General features: G+C 46.5%; 1 pseudogene; it reads right to left on the minus strand.

Moving 5' to 3' along the window:
• Positions 1-262: 262 nt before the first annotated feature.
• LOC139571336 (aquaporin-8-like) lies at positions 263-14158 on the minus strand (annotated as a pseudogene).
• Positions 14159-18662: the final 4504 nt, after the last annotated feature.

Here is an 18662-nt window from a genome sequence, read left to right on the forward strand (position 1 = left end):
GTTGCACAGTATTGTCTTTTATCAATGGCGGTTATGATGTCGTTTAGGATCTTGAGCGTGGCTGAGGTGCACCCATGACCAGCTCGGAAACCAGATTGCATAGCAGATAAGGTACGGTGGGTGTCACGCTTGTCGTGGGTGGAAGAAGAGGAGGACCAATGCGCAGCGTGGTAAGTGTCCATATTGTTTTAATAAGAATACTGAACACTGAACAAAAACAATAAAACGACAAAACGAACAGTCCTGTACAGTGAAGCAAAACACAGAACAGAAAATAATCACCCACAAAACACAATGAAAAACAGGCTACCTAAATATGGCTCCCAATAAGAGACAACGACTGACACCTGCGTCTGATTAAGAACCATACTAGGCCAAACACATAGAAATCTAACAACAGAACAAAACATAGAAAAACAACATAGAATGCCCACCCCAACTCACGCCCTGACCAAAATAAAATAAAGACATAAAAAAGGAACTAAGGTCAGAACGTGACAGTGGGATTCGAAATGGTCGGTGATCTGTTTGTTAACTTGGCTTTCGAAGACCTTACAAAGGCAGGGTAGGATAGATATAGTTCTGTAGCAGTTTGGGGCTAGAGCGTCTCCCCCTTTGAAGAGGGGGATGACCACGGCAGCTTTCCAATCTTTAGGGATCTCAGACGATACGAAAGAGAGGTTGAACAAGCTAGTAATAATTTTGGCAGATAATTCTAGGAAGAGAGAGTCCATATTGTCTAGCCCTGCTGATTTGTAGGGGTCCAGATTTTGCAGCTCTTTCAGAACATCAGCTATCTGAATTTGGGCGAAGGAGAAATCGGGGAGGCTTGGGCAAGATGCAGTGAGGGTTACAGGGCTGTTGACCTGGGTAGGGGTAGCCAGGTGGAAAGCATGGCCAGCCGTAGAAAAATGCATATTGAAATTCTCAATTATCGCAGATTTATCGGTGGTGACAATGTTTCCTAGCCTCAGTGCAGTGGGCAGCTGGGAGGAGGTGCTCTTATTCTCCATAGACTTTACAGTGTCCCAGAACTTTTTGGAGTTAGTGCTGCAGGATGCAAATTTCTGTTTGTATAAGCTAGCCTTTGCTTTCCTAACTGCCTGTGTATATTGGTTCCTAACTTCCCTGAAAAGTTTCATATTGCGGGGGCTATTCAATGCTAATGCAGAACACCACAGGATGTTTTTGTGCTGGTCAAGGGCAGTCAGGTCTGGAGTGAACCAAGGGCTATATCTGTTTCTGGTTCAATATTTTTTGAATGGGGCATGCTTATTTAAGATGGTGAGGAAAGCAATTTTAAAGAATAACCAGGCATCCTCTACTGACAAAATGAGGTTATTATCATTCCAGGATACCCGGGCCAGGTCGATTAGAAAGGCCTGCTCGCTGAAGTGTTTTAGGGAGCGTTTTACAGTGATGAGGGGTGGTCGATGACCACAGACCCATTAAGGACGCAGGCAATGAAGCAGTGATCGCTGAGATCCTGGTTGAAGACAGCAGAGGTGTATTTGGAGGGCAGGTTGGTTAGGATGATATCTATGAGGGTGCCCGTGTTAACGGATTTGGGGTTGTACCTGGTGGGTTCATTGATCATTTGTGTGAGATTGAGAGCATCAAGCTTAGATTGTAGGATGTTTGGGGTGTTAAGCGTGTCCCAGTTTAGGTCACCTAACAGCACGAGTTCTGAAGATAGATGGGGTGCAATCAATTCGCATATGGTGTCTAGGGCACAGCATAATTGCCCTTTTTGGACATTTGCCTTTTAGCAATGCTCTTTAGCCACCAGGCTATTGGCCTTGGCCTTGGCCTTTTAGCCTTTGGTGCTATTGGCCGCTGCATTTTTACATGACCACCTGTATCCAGAAAGCTCTGTATTAAACCTTTTACGTCTCCTCATTTACCTTTACACAGTCAACTTGCTAAATTCGGTCTTCAGTATACAGTATATCAACTACACTGTAGAGGGATCTATAGATGTTTGTAATACATTTGAACTTGTTACCTTCAAAATGGAATTTGAATAAAGAAAAAAAACACTTCAGTAGACCTCCTGCAATAGGACCAGCCCAGCAAACCCAATGGTAGGTCCAGTAGTTGGCCATCACTGCTGGCCCCAGAGCCCTGGCTGGCTTCAGACAGGTCCCAGACACATCCCTTCTGCACCAGCACACAGACTGGTTAACTGCTGCACACACTAATATCTAGGATAACAGTCTACACAGAGATGCTGTTTGGTAAAGGGGACATTATCAGGCACATGATACAAACTTGACAATGGTAATGAAACGGACTATTGGTGATTTCTGAGCATGTGGTTATTGTAATAGTCTAGCTAGGGCCAGTTTCAGAGACAGGGCTTAGATTAAGCCAAGAGTAGGCCTTAATGTGTACTAGTTAAACTAGGACATTTAAGTATCTTTCATGAACGTGGCTTAAATTTGGCTTAGTTAGTTGGAGACTATGGAGTCATGGAGTAATAAGGTAAGTAAGCCTAAATGAGAATACCTAGGTTAAGCATGATTAGGTTAAGTATGAGCACATACTGATGGTCTAATGGTGCTCATAAATACCATACCACCCTGCATACCACTGCTGGCTTGCTTCTGAAGCTAAGCAGGGTTGGTCCTGGTCAGTCCCTGGATGGGAGACCAGGTGCTGCTGGAAGTGGTGTTGGAGGGCCAGTAGGAGGCACTCTTTCCTCTGGTCTAAACAAAGATCCCAATGCCCCAGGGCAGTGATTGGGGACACTGCTCTGTGTAGGGTGCCGTCTTTCGGATGGGACGTTAAACGGGTGTCCTGACTCTCTGAGGTCATTAAAGATCCCATGGCACTTATCGTAAGAGTAGGGGTGTTAACCCCGGTGTCCTGGCTAAATTCCCAATCTGGCCCTCTACCATCACGGTCACCTAATAATCCCCAGTTTACAATTGGCTCATTCATCCCCCTCCTCTCCCCTGTAACTATTCCCCAGGTCGTTGCTGCAAATGAGAACGTGTTCTCAGTCAACTTACCTGGTAAAATAACGGTAAAAAAAATAAAAAAATATAAAAAAATAAATAAAAACCCGGAATGGAATAGAAAACACAGTTACTGGTGTGAATCTTGAGACAACACAATGGCAGAGGCAAAAATAATTAGTTAAAAAAACTTTAGTGAGTATGACAAAACGATACTAAAACTAATTTTGTCAATCCATCCAGTTACTGAAGGTAAAAACCATACTGCTGCTACTGAGCAGAGGAAAAAGAGTGGTTGGGCTGCAATTTGCAGTGAATTCAATGCAAATGAAAATGTAACCATCAGAAGAGTACAACAACTTCAGGTGAGATATCTTCATTATTATCAGTATTTCACATTTCTCATATTCATATTTTTGTGACATCACTTATATTGAATGATATCTGCCTTTAAATACTCTGTGGAATGACATTAAACTGGCTTTAAAAAGAGAGAATGCAGAAATCAGAAGACAGTGATTTACTACTGGTGGACCACCAAAAAAAGACAATACTGATGAATTGAGTGACTTGCTGTCTGGAATAATAGAGCACCAGCAACCTCTGGATGGTATACCAGACGATGACCATTTGGACAGTTCAGATGAAGAACTGAGCACAAATGGTACATATACCAAAGAAAGTAAATTGGTTACTTCCTTTGGTAAATATATTTCACTGTCTGTGTCAATCTTTATTCTTCGTTCATTCTAAGGACCATATGAGTTAATTTGTGCTTCTAACAGTGTTCTTTCTCCAGAGGAAAGCAATGTGAACAGGTTGGAAGAGCCAGTGTACAGTGAGTGTGTACCCTCCATCTGCTATAGCATCCCTGAGAGAAGATGCTGCACCCACCTTTCAGCAGAGAACAAAAAAGATGACCATACATGAAAAGTTAGCCAGAGAATTTCATGAGCATAAAATGACATATCTGAAGGAAGAACATGAAAGGAAAATGAGGAATCTACAGGTTGAATTGGATATGAAGTTGGAAGAGAGAGGTATGATCCAAAAAAGATACAGTAATGAGACAATTGTGGTACCAGCCATGGTGAACAATATGATATGTAAAAAAAAAAAAAAAAAGTTTTGGCATTTGAATATTCATGAGCGAGAGTATTTTAATCACCACAAACTACATTTTAAACCAGCCTTGGTTTAGTCACTCATTTAACGGCTCTTTTCTGGATTTTGACAATTAGCGGGTATCGGCCTGATTCTGCTCTGCATGCATTATTTGGTGTTTTACGTTGTACGCAGAGGATTCACTTAGTGCATTCATCTTCAGGTAGCTAGGTGAGACAACCACATATCATAGTTAGTTCATTCATCTTCAGATAGCTAGGTGAGACAACCACATATCACAGTTAGTTCATTCATCTTCAGATAGCTAGGTGAGACAACCACATATCACAGTTAGTTCATTCATCTTCAGATAGCTAGGTGAGACAACCACATATCACAGTTAGTTCATTCATCTTCAGATAGCTAGGTGAGACAATCACATCATCTAATAATACATGGATGTGGTTGTGTAATAGAATACTGTACGGTAGTCCCTTGCACTTCTGGATGATTTCATCTCGTCCCTTCTGCCATCACTGGCCCCCGGTATTTTATGGATCTGGCCGTAGGCAGTTAGGCCATGAGTCTGGCTGCTCGTGATGACATGACCATACACTACTCAACAGACCAGAGCCAAAACCCCCTGATTACTGTTACTGTGTGTGTGTGTGTGTGTGTGTGTGTGTGTGTGTGTGTGTGTGTGTGTGTGTGTGTGTGTGTGTGTGTGTGTGTGTGTGTGTGTGTGTGTGTGTGTGTGTGTGTGTGTGTGTGTCACACACAACGACAATGGCTGAGAAACCGGGTAAAGCATGACAAATCCAGCTCTCCCCTCTGCTCCCGCTCTTTGACCTCTGACCTCTGGGAGTCTGGGAGTCTTTATTCCTCTAGTTTCAGCTCTGCTCCACTGGGGCTGACTGACCTGTTCAAAAGGTACCAGCGGCTCTGTCCCGTACATCACAGATATGGCCCTCCAACGACCAGAGAGCCATAAAGCATTAGAAACTGAGATTTCTCTCTGTTCTGGCTGATTATCTAAGCTGTGTCCCTGTAAATCTACAGGATGTACCATACAGACAGCGGAGGGTTAGTTATGGTCTTGTAACGGTCGTCTTTAGGTGAGAGATTGGACCAAGGCGCAGCAGGTGATGAATACATAATGATTTATTTAAACAAAGACGAAACACGAAGAACACTTGAGAAATTACAAAATAATAAACGAAGTCAACAGACCTGAACAAACGAACTTACAATATACGAAGAACGCACGAACAGGAACAGACTACATACACGAACGACAACGAAACAGTCCCGTGTGGTGCGACATACACAGACACGGAAGACAACCACCCACAACAAACAATGTGAAACAACCTACCTATATATGGTTCTCAATCAGAGGAAACGTCAAACACCTGCCTCTGATTGAGAACCATACAAGGTCAATTAACAATGACACTTAACATAGAACAAACAACACAGACTGCCCACCCAGCTCACGTCCTGACCCACTAAACACAACTATACAAAAGGAAAACAAGGTCAGGAACGTGACATTACCCCCCCCCCCCCCAAGATGCGGACTCCGGCCGCAAAACTAAACCTCAAGGGGAGGGTTTGGGTGGGCATCTGTCCACGGTGGCGGCTCCGGCTCCGGACGCTGTCCCCACACCACCATAGTCACTCCCCGCTTCCGTATCCCCCTCCACATAAACCCACCTAAATTAAGGGGCACCACCGGGATAAGGGGCACCACCGGGATAAGGGGCAGCACCGGACTGAAGGACGGCAGCTCCGGGATAAGGGGCAGCACCGGACTGAAGGACGGCAGCTCCGGACTGAAGGACGGCAGCTCCGGACTGAAGGACGGCAGCTCCGGACTGAGGGACGGCAGCTCCGGACTGAGGGACGGGAGCTCCGGACTGGCTGACGGGAGCTCCGGACTGGCTGACGGCTCTGGCTGCTCATGGCTCGCTGACGGCTCTGGCTGCTCATGGCTCGCTGACGGCTCTGGCTGCTCTTGGCTCGCTGACGGCTCTGGCTGCTCATGGCTCGCTGACGGCTCTGGCTGCTCATGGCTCGCTGACGGCTCTGGCTGGTCCTGGCTGGACGGCTCTGGCTGGTCCTGGCTGGACGGCTCTGGCTGGTCCTGGCTGGACGGCTCTGGCTGGTCCTGGCTGGACGGCTCTGGCTGATCCTGTCTGGCGGAAGGCTCTGGCTGATCCTGTCTGGCGGAAGGCTCTGGCTGATCCTGTCTGGCGGACGGCTCTGGCTGATCCTGTCTGGCGGACGGCTCTGGCTGATCCTGTCTGGCGGAAAGCTCTGGCTGATCCTGTCTGGCGGACGGCTCTGGCGGCTCCTGTCTGGCGGACGGCTCTAGCGGCTCCTGTCTGGCGGACGGCTCTAGCGGCTCCTGTCTGGCGGACGGCTCTGAAGGCTCGGGACAGACGGGCGGCTTTGAAGGCTCGGGACAGACGGGCGGCTTTGAACGCTCGGGACAGACGGGCGGCTTTGAAGGCTCGGGACAGACGGGCAGCTTTGAAGGCTCGGGACAGACGGGCAGCTCTGACGGTGCTTGGTAGACGGGCAGCGCAGGCGGTGCTTGGCAAACGGACAGCTCAGATGGCGTTGGGCAGACGGGCAGTTCAGGCGCCGCTGGGCAGACGGCAGACTCTGGCCGGCTGAGGCGCACTGTAGGCCTGGTGCGTGGTACCGGAACTGGAGGTACCGGGCTAAGGACACGCACCATCAGGCTAGTGCGGGAAACAGCAACAGGACGCACAGGAGGCTTGGTGCGTGGTGTAGGCACTGGTGGTAATGGGCTGGAGACACGCACCACAGGGCTAGTGCGTGGAGGAGAAACAGGGCTCTGGAGACGCACAGGAGGCTTGGTGCGTGGTGCCGGAACTGGTGGTACCGGGCTGAAGACACGCACCATAGGGCTAGTGCGTGGAGGAGGAACAGGGCTCTGGAGACGCACAGGAAGCCTGGTGGTACTGGGTTGGGGCGGGGAGGTGGCGCCGGAAATACCGGACCGTGCAGGCGTACTGGCTCCGTTGAGCACTGAGCCTGCCCAACCTTACCTGGTTGTATGCTCCCCGTCGCCCGACCAGTGCGGGGAGGTGGAATAACCCGCACCGGGCTATGTAGGCGAACCGGGGACACCATGCGTAAGGCTGGTGCCATGTAAGCCGGCCCGAGGAGACGCACTGGAGACCAGACGCGTTGAGCCGGCTTCATGGCACCTGGCTCAATACTCAATCTAGCCCGGCCGATACGAGGAGCTGGTATGTACCGCACCGGGCTATGCACACGTACAGGAGACACCATGCGCTCTACTGCGTAACACGGTGTCTGCCCGTACTCACGCTCTCCACGGTAAGTACAGGGAGTAGGCGCAGGTCTCCTACCTGACTTCGCCACACTCCCTTTTAGCCCCCCCCAATCATTTTTTGGGGCTGACTCACAGGCTTCCTACCGCGTCGTCGTGCTGCCTCCATTCGCCGGTATCCCTCCTCTCACTGCGCCAGAGAATCCCAGGCGGGCTCCGGCATTCGCCCTGGGTCGATCGCCCACCTGTCGATCTCCTCCCACGTAGTGTAGCCCAGATCCTGCTCCCATTGCCATAAATCCTGTGTAAGTGGGTCCTGTTGCTGTTTCCCACGCTGCTTGGTCCTTTTCAGGTGGGTGGTTCTGTAACGGTCGTCTTTAGGTGAGAGATTGGACCAAGGCGCAGCGGGTGATGAATACATAATGATTTATTTAAACAAAGACGAAACACGAAGAACACTTGAGAAATTACAAAATAATAAACGAAGTCAACAGACCTGAACAAACGAACTTACAATATACGAAGAACGCACGAACAGGAACAGACTACATACACGAACGACAACGAAACAGTCCCGTGTGGTGCGACATACACAGACACGGAAGACAACCACCCACAACAAACAATGTGAAACAACCTACCTATATATGGTTCTCAATCAGAGGAAACGTCAAACACCTGCCTCTGATTGAGAACCATACAAGGTCAATTAACAATGACACTTAACATAGAACAAACAACACAGACTGCCCACCCAGCTCACGTCCTGACCCACTAAACACAACTATACAAAAGGAAAACAAGGTCAGGAACGTGACAGGTATTTCAGTGTTTGCGTATACATTCTGGTTCAACAGTTGAAGTGGGAGGTTTTTCTCAATTCCAGACATTTAATCCATGTACAAATTCCCTTTCTTAGGTCAGTTAGGATCACCACTTTATTTTAAGAATGTGAAATGTCAGAATAATAGTGAGAAAAATATTTCTTTCAGCTTTTATTTCTTTCATCACATTCTCAGTGGGCCAGAACTTTTCATACACTCAATTAGTATTTGGTAGCATTGCCTTTAAACTGTTCAACTTGGGTCAAACGTTTCGGGTAGCGTTCCACAAGCTTCCCGCAATAAGTTGGGTGAATTTTGGCCCATTCCTCCTGACAGAGCTGGTGTAACTGAGTCAGGTTTGTAGGCCTCCTTGCTCACACATGCTTTTTCAGTTCTGCCCACACATTCTCTATAGGATTAAGGTCAGGGCTTTGTGATGGCCACTCCAATACCTTGACTTTGTTATCCTTAAGCAATTTTGCCACAACTTTGGAAGTATGCTTTGGGTCATTGTCCATTTGGAAGACCCATTTACGACAAAGCTTTAACTTTCTGACTGATGTCTTGAGACGTTGCTTCAATATATCCACATCAATTTGCTACCTCATGATGCTATCTATTTTGTGAAGTGCACCAAGTCCCTCCTGCAGCAAAGCACCCCCACAACATGATGCTGCCACCCCCGTGCTTCAAGGTTGCGATGGTGTTCTTCGGCTTGCAAGCCTCCCCCTTTTTCCTCCAAACATAACGATGGTCATTATGGCCAAACAGTTCTATTTTTGTTTCATCAGACCAGAGGACATTTCTCAAAAAAGTATGATCTTTGTTCCCATGTGCAGTTGCAAACTGTAGTCTGGCTTTTTTATGGCGGTTTTGGAGCAGTGGTTTCTTCCTTGCTGAGCGGCCTTTCAGGTTATGTCGATATAGGACTCGTTTTACTGCGGATATAGATACTTTTGTACCTGTTTCCTCCAGCATCTTCACAAGGTCCTTTGCTGTTGTTCTGGGATTGATTTGCACTTTTCGCACCAAAGTATGTTCATCTCTAGAAGACAGAACCCGTCTCCTTCCTGAGCGGTATGACGGCTGCGTGGTCCCATGGTGTTTATACTTGCGTACTATTGTTTGTACAGATGAACGTGGTACCTTCAGGCATTTGGAAATTGCTCCCAAGGATGAATAGGACTTGTGGAGGTCTACAGTTTTTTTTCTGAGGTCTTGGCTGATTTATTTTGATTTCCCCATGATGTCAAGCAAAGAGGCACTGAGTTAGAAGGTAGGCCTTGAAATACATCCACAGGTACACCTCCAATTGACTCAAATGATGTGAATTAGCCTATCAGAAGCTTATAAAGCCATCACATCATTTTCTGGAATTTTCCAAGCTGTTTAAAGGCACAGTCAACTTAGTATAAACTTCTGACCCACTTGAATTGTGATACAGTGAATTATAAGTGAAATAATCTGTCTGTAAACAATTGTTGGAAAAATTACTTGTGTCATGCACAAAGTAGATGTCCTAACCGACTTGCCAAAACTATAGTTTGTTAACAAGAAATTTGTGGAGTGGTTGAAAAACGAGTTTTAATGACTCCCACCTAAGTGTATGTAAACTTACGACTTCAACTGTATTATCTCCAATGCATTTTCTTTGTACATATGAAAGCGGTATCGAAAAGCTATTCCATCAAAGTCATTTAATGGATTACTCCTATCCACAAGAACTCGTCTGGCTGGCCTCTGTAGTGCATGTTGGTCTTCATTTAGATGGATTACAGGGCTCCGGGCAGCCGAGCGGAAATGGAGGAAAACTCGCCTCCCTGCGGACCTGGCATCCTTTCACTCCCTCCTCTCTACATTCTCCTCTTCTGTCTCTGCTGCTAAAGCCACTTTCTACCACTCTAAATTCCAAGCATCTGCCTCTAACCCTAGGAAGCTCTTTGCCACCTTCTCCTCCCTCCTGAATCCTCCTCCCCCTCCCCCCCTCCTCCCTCTCTGCGGATGACTTCGTCAACCATTTTGAAAAGAAGGTCGACGACATCCGATCATCGTTTGCTAAGTCAAACGACACCGCTGGTTCTGCTCACACTGCCCTACCCTGTGCTTTGACCTCTTTCTCCCCTCTCTCTCCAGATGAAATCTCGTGTCTTGTGACGGCCGGCCGCCCAACAACCTGCCCTCTTGACCCTATCCCCTCCTCTCTTCTCCAGACCATTTCCGGAGACCTTCTCCCCTACCTCACCTCGCTCATCAACTCATCCTTGACCGCTGGCTACGTCCCTTCCGCCTTCAAGAGAGCGAGAGTTGCACCCCTTCTGAAAAAACCTACACTCGATCCCTCTGATGTCAACAACTACAGACCAGTATCCCTTCTTTCTTTTCTCTCCAAAACTCTTGAACGTGCCGTCCTTGGCCAGCTCTCCTGCTATCTCTCTCAGAATGACCTTCTTGATCCAAATCAGTCAGGTTTCAAGACTAGTCATTCAACTGAGACTGCTCTTCTCTGTGTCACGGAGGCGCTCCGCACTGCTAAAGCTAACTCTCTCTCCTCTGCTCTCATCCTTCTAGACCTATCGGCTGCCTTTGATACTGTGAACCATCAGATCCTCCTCTCCACCCTCTCCGAGTTGGGCATCTCTGGCGCGGCCCACGCTTGGATTGCGTCCTACCTGACAGGTCGCTCCTACCAGGTGGCGTGGCGAGAATCTGTCTCCGCACCACGTGCTCTCACCACTGGTGTCCCCCAGGGCTCTGTTCTAGGCCCTCTCCTATTCTCGCTATACACCAAGTCACTTGGCTCTGTCATATCCTCACATGGTCTCTCCTATCATTGCTATGCAGACGACACACAATTAATCTTCTCCTTTCCCCCTTCTGATAACCAGGTGGCGAATCGCATCTCTGCATGTCTGGCAGACATATCAGTGTGGATGACGGATCACCACCTCAAGCTGAACCTCGGCAAGACGGAGCTGCTCTTCCTCCCGGGGAAGGACTGCCCGTTCCATGATCTTGCCATCACGGTTGACAACTCCATTGTGTCCTCCTCCCAGAGCGCTAAGAACCTTGGCGTGATCCTGGACAACACCCTGTCGTTCTCAACCAACATCAAGATGGTGACCCGTTCCTGTAGGTTCATGCTCTACAACATTCGCAGAGTACGACCCTGCCTCACACAGGAAGCGGCGCAGGTCCTAATCCAGGCACTTGTCATCTCCCGTCTGGATTACTGCAACTCGCTGTTGGCTGGGCTCCCTGCCTGTGCGATTAAACCCCTACAACTCATCCAGAACGCCGCAGCCCGTCTGGTGTTCAACCTTCCCAAGTTCTCTCACGTCACCCCGCTCCTCCGCTCTCTCCACTGGCTTCCAGTTGAAGCTCGCATCCGCTACAAGACCATGGTGCTTGCCTACGGAGCTGTGAGGGGAACGGCACCTCCGTACCTTCAGGCTCTGATCAGGCCCTACACCCAAACAAGGGCACTGCGTTCATCCACCTCTGGCCTGCTCGCCTCCCTACCTCTGAGGAAGTACAGCTCCCGCTCAGCCCAGTCAAAACTGTTCGCTGCTCTGGCACCCCAATGGTGGAACAAACTCCCCCACGACGCCAGGTCAGCGGAATCAATCACCACCTTCCGGAGACACCTGAAACCCCACCTCTTTAAGGAATACCTAGGATAGGATAAAGTAATCCTTCTAACCCCCCCCCCCCCCCCCTTAGAGTTAGATGCACTATTGTAAAGTGGTTGTTCCACTGGACATCATAAGGTTAATGCACCAACTTGTAAGTCGCTCTGGATAAGAGCGTCTGCTAAATGACTTAAATGTAAATGTAAATGTAAATGTAGATATTTCAAATCGTCCATGCTCCCTCACAAACAAAACTAAGCAGAAGTTAAACCTGCCTCTTTGAAGGATTCATTTCCTCTTTTAGTCCTGGAGTAGCTCTAATCCTCCCTCTTGCAATCGGCTTTGTTTAAGCCAGAACAGGCTAAATCTACAACTATTTTACGATAAGACTGTGCAAGTCGCTTTGAGTTAAGACAGCTCAAACAGGCATTTTAGTCTGGGACTAGGCTTAAGCCTTGTCTGTGATACCAGCCCTAGATTTAATAGGGCAGATGTAAAAATGTAATGTTATATTCTTAAATATTGTAAAATTAAAATATTCTCTCAGCTCACCCTGCTAGAATGTTGATGATGACAGTACAGCCTACCAGGAAAGGCACCATGGGACTTTTGCTCTTTGAGTTAACTGCCCCTAGCAACACTACCATGGAAACCAGGCACGTAATGGCAATCTCTCCAAAGATTTGCCCCCGCCAGCTGGTCCTCTGATTGGAGGATGATAAACGCTGCTCCAGTGGCGTTGGTGTAGTTCTCCTTTGATATCATCTGAAGGACAGTATACAATGTCAACTGCTGACCTACATGTTGCAGGTGCTAAGCACAGCAGGACACCACTTCACATTAGTGACAAATCTATTCATAAAAAGTGCTAGGCATACACATATAATGAATTGATTGATTTTCTTAACTTTATAAGCATGCCTTTCCTTAACCTTGTATCCAGGCTCAAAGAGAGCCGGCTGGTGGAAGAGAATGTCCTTTCCGCTGTAGAATTATAATTTGTTCTCCATTTGTACCACTGTAACTGCTCATTAGAGGTTACCGCAGGTGAATATTAATAACTCAACTGACCTTTGACATGACAGCTCCCCGCACCCCTCCTATTAACTGGCTGATAAGGTATGGGATGACCATGAACAGTTGCATGCCGCCACACAGTTAGATGGTGAAGGGTTGAAATGGGATCCATTTCATGGAAATGTTAGGTTCTAATTCTCAGAGTAAAAAACTCAACGGACCTTATAAAAGCTTAACCAAGTTTATTCTGCCCAAAGGATCAATACAGCTGCATTCAGACAAAAACTCAACACATTCCAAGCTTCCAAGGTACACACTATATACCTTCCTCCTATAACCCTTAACTTCTGGTGTAGACCCTCTAAACCTCAGCACTCCATTGTAACGACTGTCGTCGGTGGAAGAAGGTGAGGACCAAGGTGCAGCGTGGTAAGTGTTCATGATATTTAATAATAATCAAAAAACACTGAATAACAAAACAACAAAGAAACAACCGAAACAGTTCTGTCTGGTGCAGACACACAAAGACTGAAAATAACCACCCACAAAACCCAACAGAAAACAGGCTACCTAAATATGGTTCCCAATCAGGGACAACGATTGACAGCTGCCTCTGATTGAGAACCATATCAGGCCAAACACAGAAATAGAAAATCATAGAAAAACTAACATAGACAACCCACCCAACTCACGCCCTGACCATACTAAAACAAAAGACAAAACAAAGGAACTAAGGTCAGAACGTGACATCCATCAGTGACATGAATAAGTATATTTCATACTCTCAGAACCCAACAAAAATAAAAGCCTGAGCACTGATTTAGTTATTCAAATTAAATTCTATTGAATTATTTCTGTCTATAACAAACAATTTTTCATACATACATTTTATCTGAAAATTTAAATTCCAAAATATATTCCAATTTATATTTTGAGTGAACCAAAAATGGTTATCTGCACAGCATACCATTAGCTTCTGCAACCAAAGCTTCAAGTTGCAAGAAAAAGCCAGGTGAGTTAAGATCACACAGGAAAGATCAACCAGGTCAGTACAGATGAGTCCTACCTGATCTGATCCATGCATGCCACCATGACGGCAACTGCCAGGCCATGGACCAGCGCCGGCTGTACCATGCCTGCAGACTCAACGTTCTCGATTACTGACACACACACGAAGAAGACGAAGAACATGGTGCCCACCACCTCTGACAGGCAAGGCTGGATAATGCGCTCAAACATGTTGGGAGGCCGAACCTTGGGAGACTTGGTGCTACTCATCAGTCGAGTCTCCCTCATCCAGCTCCATTTTCTCTACTCCCATCGCGTCTGTCTGGTCTGACTAGACCTCAAGAGTCTGACTGAGTGTCTGGGATACAAGTGAACAACTTATGATAGTGTCTTGAAATTTATAATCACTGGTGATATTGTCTTATTGCCCCACTGACAATAAACCTTGGATATTTTAGCCATATTCTAGTCAGCACTTTGATGTCTTTCTGACAGAGGCTGTTCATACTAGTTCAACAAAGGACCTCTTAGCCTGAAGTCAACTTCAATTGCTAAATTGGCAAAGCTAAGGCGAACAGAGTTTAGAAGTGTATTGATCAAGGTCATTTTAGCACTATCTCACAGTTAAATGGGAGGACATTGGCAAGGTTGTCTACTCACAATGTTTTCTATTTTGACATGCACTACATCTCATTACAAAATCATGGGCATTAATGTGGAGTTGGTCCCCCATTTGCTGCTAGGCTTTCCACTAGATGTTGAAATATTTGCTGCGGGGACTTGCTTCCATTAAGCCACAAAAGCATTCGTGAGGTTGGGCACAGATGTTGGGTGATTAGGCCTGGCTCGCAGTCGGCGTTCCAATTCATCCCAAAGGTGTTCGATGGGGTTGACGTCAGGGCTCTGTGAAGTTCTTCCACACCATTCTCGACAAACCATTTCTGTATGGACCTCGCTTTGTGTACGTTGGCATTGCCATGCTGAAACAGGAAAGTGCCTTCCCCAAACTGTTGCCACAAAGTTGGAAGCACAGAATTGTCTAGAATGTCATTGTATGCTATAGCGTTATCATTTCCCTTCACTGGAACTAAGGGGCCTAGCCCAAACAATGAAAATCCCCCTTAGACCATTATTCCTCCACCAAACTTTTCCGTTGGCACTATTCATTCGCTCAGGTAGCGTTCTACTGGCATCCGCCAAACCCAGATGGTGAAGCGTGATTCATCACTCCAGAGAATGGTCCAATGGTGGCGAGCTTTACACCACTCCAGCCAACGCTTGGCATTATACATGGTGATCTTAGGCTTGTGTACGGCTGCTCGACCATGGAAAGACATTTCTTTATTTTTTTATTTTTTATTTTTTTATCCCATTTTCTCCCCAATTTTCGTGGTATCCAATCGCTAGTAATTACTATCTTGTCTCATCGCTACAACTCCCGTACGGGCTCGGGAGAGACGAAGGTCGAAAGCCATGCGTCCTCCGAAGCACAACCCAACCAAGCCGCACTGCTTCTTAACACAGCGCGCCTCCAACCCGGAAGCCAGCCGCACCAATGTGTCGGAGGAAACACCGTGTACCTGGCCCCCTTGGTTAGCGCGCACTGCGCCCGGCCCGCCACAGGAGTCGCTGGAGCACGATGAGACAAGGATATCCCTACCGGCCAAACCCTCCCTAACCCGGACGACGCTATGCCAATTGTGCGTCGCCCCACGGACCTTCCGGTCGCGGCCGGCTGCGACAGAGCCTGGGCGCGAACCCAGAGACTCTGGTGGAGCAGCTAGCACTGCGATGCAGTGCCCTAGACCACTGCGCCACCCGGGAGGCCCTGGAAACACATTTTAATGAAGCTCCCGACAAACAGTTCTTGAGGCATGCGCAATGCTTCTTCAGATGCAGTTTGGAACTTGGTAGTAAATGCTGCAACCAAGAACAGACTATTTTTACACGCTACGCACTTCAGCACTCAGTGGTCCAGTTCTGTGAGCTTTTGTGGCCTACCACTTCGCGGCTGAGCCAATGCTGCTCCTAGACATTTCCACTCCACAATAACAGCACTTACAGTTGAGCAGGGCAGCTCTAGCAGGGCAGAAATTTGACAAACTGACTTGTTGGAAAGGTGGCATCCAATGACAGTGCCACGTTGAAAGTCACTGACCTCTTCAGTAAGGCCATTCTACTGCCAATGTTTAGTCTATGGAGATTGCATGGCTGTGTGTGTCACGACTTCCACCAAAGGTGGCTCCTCTCCATGTTCGGGCGGCGCTCGGCGGTCGTCGTCGCCAGTCTACTAGCTGCCACCGATCCCTTGTCTGTTTCGTTTGGTTTTGTCTGTCGTGTTGTTCACCTGTGTCTAGTTTAGGTTAATCAGTGGGTATTTCATCTCGCCCTACCCTCTAGGTTTTGTGTGGGATTGTTTTTGTATCTGTCATTGGTTTGGGTTGCGTTTTGTTTGTTCTGTTGAACAGGTGTTTTCACGGGACTGTTTTCCACACGTTAGTTTAGTCAGAGGAATGGTTTCTTCTGTGTTCGACTGGACTGCGCTCCTGTTTTTTAGTGGCTGCTGTTGTGGTCCTGTGCCTGTTCTTTTGATGGACTTGTAAATAAACGCCCTTCTTGCAATTCTTACTCTCCTGCGCCTGACTCCACACCCACCTCTCCTAGGGAGAATATGACGGTGTGCTCGATTTTATACACCTGTCAGCAACGGGTGTGACTGAAATAGCTGAATCCACTAATTTAAAAGGGTGTCCACATATACAGTACCAGTCAAAATTTGGACACACCTACTCATTCAAGTTTTTAAAAGTAAAAAAAAAAACGATTTTCTACATTGTATAATAATAGTGAAGACATCAACACTATGAAATAACACACATGGATTCATGTAGTAACCAAAAAAGTGTTAAACAAATGTTATATTTGACATTCTTCAAAGTAGCCACCCTTTGCCTTGATGACAGCTTTGCACACTCTTGGCATTCTCTCAACCAGTTTCATTTCAATTAACAGGTGTGCCTTGTTAAAAGTTAATTTATGGAATTTCTTTCCTTCTTAATGCGTTTGAGCCAATCAGTTGAGTTGTGATAAGGTAGGGTTGGTATACAGAAGATAGCCCTATTTGGTAAAAGACCAAGTCCATATTATGTCAAGAACAGCTCAAATAAGCAAAGAGAAACAACAGTCCATCATTACTTTAAGACATGAAGGTCAGTCATCCGGAAAATGTCAAGATCCATCAAGCACTATGATGAAACTGGCTCTCATGAGGACTGCCACAGGAAAGGGAGACCCAGAGTTACCTCTGCTGCAGAGGATAAGTTCATTAGAGTTACCAGCATCAGAAATGGGCAATTAACTGCACCTCAGATTGCAGCCCAAATAAATGCTTCACAGAGTTCAAGTAACAAACACATCTCAACATCAACTGTTCAGAGGAGACTGCTTGAATCAGGTCTTCATGGTTGAATTGCTGCAAAGAAACCACTACTAAAGGACACCAATAAGAAGAAGATACTTGCTTGGGCCAAAAAACACGAGCAATGGACATTAGACCGGTGTAAATCTGTTCTTTACTCTGATTAGTCCAAATTTGAGATTTTTGGTTCCAACCGCAGTGTCTTTGTGAGACGCAGAGTAGGTGAACGGATGATCTCTACATGTGTGGTTCCCACCGTGAAGCATGGAGGAGGAGGTGTGATGGTGTGGGGGTGGGGGTGGCTTTGCTGGTGACACTGTCAGTGACTTATTTAGAATTCAAGACACACTTAACCAGCATGACTATCACAGCATTCTGCAGTGATACGCCATCCCATCTGGTTTGCGCTTAGTGGGGACCATAATTTGTTTATTAACAGGACAATGACTCAAAACACACCTCCAGGCTGTGTAAGGGCTATTTGACCAGAAAGAAGAGTAACAGAGTGCTGCATCAGATGACCTGGCCTCCACAATCACCCGACCTCAACCCAATTGAGATGGTATGGGATTAGTTGGACAGCAGAGTGAAGGAAAAGCAACCAACAAGTGCTCAGCATATGTAGGAACTCCTTCAAGACTGTTGGAAAGCATTTCAGGTGACTAACTCATGAAGCTGGTTGAGAGAATGCCAAGAGTGTGCAAAGCTGTCATCAAGGCAAAGGGTGGCTACTTTGAGGAATCTCAAATATAAAATATATTTTGATTTGTTTAACACTTTTTTGGTTAGTACATGATTCAATATGTGTTATTTCATAGTGTATGTCTTCACTATTCTTCTACAATGTATAAAATAGTCAAAATAAAGAAAAACCCTTGAATGAATAGGTGTGTCCAAACTTTTGACTGGTCCTGTGTATATAGTGTATTTTATGTTTGAGACAATGTTAATGGCAGGGATGCATGGCAAATGTGAAAACATTAAAAACATTTTTAGATATTGTCAATAAATCTTGTCAATTTCTGCTCTTTTGCACACCAGTATCACAACTTGCACATCATCATCTGCACATCTATCACTCCAGTGTTAATCTGCTAAATTGTAATAACTTTGCTACTGTGGCCTATTTATTGCCTTACCTCCTCACGCCATTTGCACACACTGTATATAGACTTTTTTTCCCTATTGTGTTATTGACTGTATGCTTGTTTATTTCATGTGTAACTCTGTGTTGTTGTTTGTGTCGAACTGCTTTGCTTTATCTTGGCCAGGTCGCAGTTGTAAATGAGAACTTGTTCTCAACTAGCCTACCTGGTTAAATAAAGGTGAAATATTTTTATTTTTTTAAAATAAAAAATCATATATGCATGCCAG

Source organism: Salvelinus alpinus, chromosome 3 (assembly GCF_045679555.1).
Source record: "Salvelinus alpinus chromosome 3, SLU_Salpinus.1, whole genome shotgun sequence".
NCBI lineage: Eukaryota > Metazoa > Chordata > Actinopteri > Salmoniformes > Salmonidae > Salvelinus > Salvelinus alpinus.